This window comes from Pteropus alecto, unplaced genomic scaffold (genome assembly GCF_000325575.1).
Source record: "Pteropus alecto unplaced genomic scaffold, ASM32557v1 scaffold177, whole genome shotgun sequence".
Classification (NCBI taxonomy): domain Eukaryota; kingdom Metazoa; phylum Chordata; class Mammalia; order Chiroptera; family Pteropodidae; genus Pteropus; species Pteropus alecto.
This window is the reverse complement of record NW_006442207.1, coordinates 4271922-4277586: the sequence shown is the minus strand read 5'-3', so window position 1 is coordinate 4277586 and position 5665 is coordinate 4271922. Positions and strand designations below refer to the sequence as shown.

The 5665-nt window shown below is 42.3% G+C and overlaps 1 pseudogene; it reads left to right on the top strand.

Annotated features, from left to right (window-relative positions):
- The first annotated feature begins 5324 nt into the window (after positions 1-5324).
- On the top strand, positions 5325-5443 carry LOC112470202 (annotated as a pseudogene).
- The last annotated feature ends 222 nt before the right edge of the window (positions 5444-5665 follow it).

The following is a 5665-nucleotide window of genomic DNA, read 5'->3' as shown; positions in this document are numbered from 1 at the left end:
ACCAATTTGCACATGTTAACCCCTTTCCATTTTTCACTCATCTCCTGAGACCCCCTGATGGGATTCTTTTCTACTAGGTTTGCAATTTATTTAGATAGACAAAAACTTATAAAACAAAAGTTGGGGAAATATTCCAGCAAAAGAGGAAGAAAAGGGAAGAAAATTTATTCTGACTTCAAAAATAGTTAAATTTATTTTTATCGAAGTTGAAAGCAAGCAAGAAAGAACCTTAGTCTTCATGAGCCAATGAGATTCCCTCATTTTACAGCTAAGGAAGTGAAGGCTTCCATGGTAACCTGCTTTTGGAGAGCAGACATCCAGATTTGAATGTGGTTCTGCCAGATTTACTGTCTATGAGACCTGAGCAGTTACTTGGTCTCTCTGACCCTCAGTTTCCACATCAATAAAATGGGACTGAAAGCACCTAGTATTGTACTCCCCAAAAGGTCACCAGACCACCTGTTGATACAGCAAAGCCAAATTTATTAGAACTTACTTAGCGGTGTCTCAGAAGGGGAAGTCAAAAAGGATATGTATAAGGTTTTAGGATCTGGTCACAGGTACTTTACAGCAGACCTTTCAAGGTGGAGCTGACTGGGATTGGGCAGAGTTTGTAGCATAATTGTGTAGGGTCAGTGGGCACAGCAGGGCAAGGGTCTTAAAGCGAGTCTTGACAAGTAAACTGTTGTTTGACTAGCAAGCTCTTTGCCTGTTGCCTCAGGTAAATTGATCTGTAGGAATTTTCTGAAGCAAACTGTGCGGTTATTTATTGGTTTACAGTCTTACCATTCCTGAGGGAAGGATTCTGAGAGCAAACAACTAAGTCATGTTGACATGGGTTGTCTCGGGTCCAGGTCCAAAGAGTTCTGTCATGGTTGGTATAAGAGGTGCTGTGGCCGTATGTCAAGCACATAGCCCAGAGTCTGCACCCGATAAATCCTTTCTTTTCTCCCCAAATCTCACCACCATATTCACTAAAAACTTGTTCCTAGTGAACCTCAACTAGAGCTGGAACCAACTCTTCTGCCTTGCTCTCCAGAACCCTCTCCAGAACCCTCTCCGCCACCCATGGTTGGATTGGGTTCCACTTCTCCCAGCATAGGCAAATTAATTCGGCCACAGTAAAAAGTCCCAAGTATTTTCACTGCTCTAAACAAAGCAGCAGAGCAGAGTGGTCATAATGCCGACAGCCTGGCTCCTAGGTTTCCCGTCACTTGCTCCGTGACTCTACACCAATCATTTACCTCTTCAAGCCTCACTTCCTCATCTGTAAAATGAGGATGGCAGGGCTTAGCACTCAATACATATTTAGCTAATTGTTTAAATTAATAAATTCATACTCTCAGATTCGAATTCCATTTCTTTTTCAAGGTTATCCCTTATCTTCTGGGAGGACCTGGGTGTGGCTCTCAGGATGCTGAGAAAGCAGCCTTTCCTGTGGATCGGGAGCCTTATCTGCTCAGAGGAAAACATGGAATCCACAGGGACAGACTGGTCACAAGAGACCCACAGATAGATTTCAAACCAAAAAGGTTCATATGGTTTCAATAGTCAGCCCCAAATCTAGTTTGATGATCTGAACCTGATCAAGCCTAAAATCCCTCTCTTACCACTAGCTTTTTCTCCTTTCCAATGACCTCCAACACCCGTTATGGGCAGAGCTGTTGACATTTTTAGCTGCTCCATTTCAACCTGATTTACTGCCTAGGGGTCAAGTACAACAGTTTTTGTTTCAGTATTTATTTATATAAACTAGTAGTTTGTCTGACCCATGTAATTACCCACGTCCACATGGCAGCTTAAATCTATGACATTAAAGTATTGTGAATAATTCCTATTCTGGTTGCTTCCAATAGAGGCATCAGATGAAAAGGTCCCTGAACTAGAGATTGGGACCAGCATGGATTTTAATGCCCTCTGCCCCCATCAAGTTTGGGGGAGTAATTTTATATCTCTTAACCACATTGTCGAACAGTAACAGCTAAGATTTTTTCCTAGCTGTGATTAACTGTTACTACCCTACTTTTAACCATGGATATGTTTCTGAAAGTTGAGGTTCTCCTTCAAGGCAAATTCAGTAAGTTTCTAAGAAGTTTTAAAAGAGACCAAAATTAATTGATTAATTTATACGTTTTTCAATCCAGAAACATCTAGTGTACTCCAACTAGACCCCAGGTTCTACCTTAGATAATGGAAACACACACTTGCCAATCCTGGCCCTCAGAGAGCTCACAGGCTGGTAGAGGAAGTGACCAATGTAAGTTTCTAATTGAATTACGTAGGGTTTACTGTGAGATCCCCAAAGACGGAACAGATTCTAAAATGGGCTGGGACGGTCAGGGAAAGCATCACCCACAAGGTATCAAGTGAGCTGAAACTTGGTTGATGAGTACTTTTTGCCAAGATAAAAAGGGCATTCCAAGCAGAGGAGAAAACTTTCCAAAAGCACAGAGGCAAGAAAGAATAGGCTAGATTTCAAAGATTGCATGGCGAGAGCATAAGGCTGCCAAGGCTACCCCAGTGGGACAAGATTCCTGATAAACAGGCAAAGGTTAGACCAGGAAGTTTATATATCTTAACGAGAATTTGAGACTTCACTCTGAAGGGCAGAGAGAGTCATTGAAGGTTATAAGTAAAAGAACAACGGGATCAGATTTGAGTTTTATCACATGGACTCCCCAAAAGTAGGGAGGCTAGACTAATGGAGGAAGAGCTGGAGAAGAGGAAACTAGCTTAGCGAGTCAAGATGATGAGAGAAGGCCATGCATTGCAGAAAGGAAGACAAGACTAGTAGCAGGTTTTGTTGGACGAAGTTCAAGTAAACAAATTTGTATGTGTGGTTTGAGGTTCTTGAGTTCGATGTGAACACACAGGGACAGATGTCCACCAAGCAGCTAAGGAAATAGGTCTGTGGCTTAGGGCAGGGCTAGATGTGGAGATGTGGGAATCGTTGGCCCATCTCTAAGGAAAAGTTAAAAGTGAAAACTTTCTAATACCACTAACAAAAATATAACAAAACAAGTAAGAAAATAATAGTATAGAGGGAACAAATAACTTCTACAATTTTCCTTAGGCATTTTTCAAATGACAATATTTCCTATATCTTTCAGAATAAACAGTTCTTCTTTATAGCCAATTCTGACATTATATAACAACAGGTAAGACAATTATAGTTTCCAGCATTATTAACTGTATGTGCATATGCACGCATACGTGAGTGTGTATCTTTCCTCATTCTAGGAAAAGATGGTACCAGCTTCAAGCCAGGTGAATTGGCCAAGAAGCGCTAGGCAAAGATTAAGTTCTCTTCTTTATAGTTTTAGTTCGTTGTCCAATTTGTGCAGGATCTTCCCCTACATCATTGAAAGAATGTGTTTGGCACCACGGACTTGGTATCAGGCAGACAACATATTTCTTACTTTAGAAGTGCCACTGGTAGAATAAAGAGCCTGAGAACCGGAACTGCTGCCAGAAATAGCAGGGCAAATTCACCCACTTCCAAGAAGGTCAGTCAGTTTCAGAACAGGGTGCAGGCAGATTGAAGCAGATTCTTGGCACTACCACTACTGTGTCTGTTGCATAACTTACAGCTCTTAGTTCCCTTGATTGAGAGAGCACTACTGTTGACCGGGCATTTTCTGTTCCTCTCTGTTTTCCAGCCATGTCACAATAATCACTATTATCAGGTGACCCTTCCTAGTGAATCAGTCTCCCTTCTAATTTTAACAGCTACCTGTTGAGAATCTGATTTTCAATGAACAGGAGCTGTCACCTGTCAGGTCTTAAATGTTTGTTAAAAATAGGAGTCCCAGACATGTAGTCATTAGGTAAGAGAAAACCGCAAACAATAGGAAAAGCAAGTGACAGCAGGAGATGTTAATTACATCAGAATTCATTACTTATTACATACCTCAGCCGAGGAAGACATGGCCGTAGTCTGTGGCAAATCATCAGGAAATAGCTGGTTGTCGCCCTTAACAGAAGCAGTTCTAACTCACAGGAAACTACATCCTTGTAGACAACCAGTTCACAGTAGTAACTACAGCTATGCTCTTTTATTTATTTATTTATTTTGACCCGTTCTAGAATAGGAATTGGAAAAATAGGATGCTATCTCAGGAACGATGCATAACACAGAGGGATGCTTTGAAACGACAGCTGATTTTTCTTTGTGTTTTTTTATATTTATTTATTTTAATTAGTTTCAAGTACACAGTACATTGCTTAGACATCTATGTAGTTCATAAAATGATCCCCCCAATTGCTCCCTCCCTCCCCTGGCCCCGCACCTAGCCAACATATTAATGCTGACTGCATTCCCTCTGCCGTGCTCCCCATCCCCGTGACCATCCTTCCGCTACTAATTTGTATTTCTTTAACCCTTCACCCCATTCTCCCAGCTCCCCAACGCCCCCACTGTCCATCACCAAATTGTCCACTATATTTGTGAGTCTGTTTTTGGTTAGTTTGTTCTTTTTGTTCTTTAGATTCCGTATATACATGAAATCATATGGTATTTATCTTATTTTATTTAGCACTGTACTAAACGCTCTTATGGATTACATCACTCGATCTGAGGGAACGGGGTGAGACAAGTACTGTATTATCGCATTTTACTGATGAGGAAACTGAGGCTTCGTGAGGTCAAATAACTTGCCCCAGAACACAAGACTGGGAAATGGCTGTACCCTAGCGCTGTCCTCCAGAGCCCTCTGCTTATCCACTCTCGCCCACTCACATGTCATGTTCTAGGCTGCCCCCTACCTTGGACAGGAAAATGTCCCTTTATGGACACTGAAATGGGAGCATCTCCACCTCCCCTGCTGGGCTCTCCGATTCTCACCATGCTTCGCCAGGTTGGTGGTGGCAGCTTGGTTTTCCGTCAAGAGAGTAACTTTCCAAATCACCCCAGAGTTGGGGAGTGAAGGCTGCAGTTTATTCAATGGCCCCATTCTCCCTACCTTGACCCTGTGTCACGATGTCCTGGGTAATTGCAGATGCTCAAGATGTCCAAAGGTGCAAGATTCAAGGATCCATCTGCATATGTTGATAGAAGATCACATTTTTAATTAGTAGCTTCTTCTTTTTTCACTCAAATTTTTTTTTTTCAGGCCATGATGTTACTTTTCTCACACATCATGGAATATGTGCTTTTCCTTCTGAGCTGTACCCTGTATAACTCATTTCTCGGGTCTTACCCCCACAGTATTTTTCCATGAGTTCCCCTGATTTGGGGAAATTCAAACTTCCACATCCATAGAGCCTGAGGACATAGTAGGCTATCGAACTCAGTTGAACAGGAGACTTTTAAATAGCTGCCATGGGTCTATGGCCATGCCACCCTGAACAAGCCCGATTCCGTCTGATCTTGGAAGCTAAGCAGGGTCGGGCCTGGTTAGTACTTGGAGGGGAGACCACCTAGGAAGAACAGGTGCTGTAGGCGTAAAAAATAAGAGGAAGGAAGGAAGGAAGGAAGGAAGGAAGGAAGGAAGGAAGGAAGGAAAGATAAAGAAAGAAATAACTGCCATACATAGGGGTACACGTCATGCACAGAGCCTGGGGACAGGGGCGTAGAGTCCTGGCTAATTGACAATCGCCCAGAAATGAACATGAAGCATCTCTGTAAAGCTGATTGTTGAGTGTGTACTGAAGCCTATCTATACAC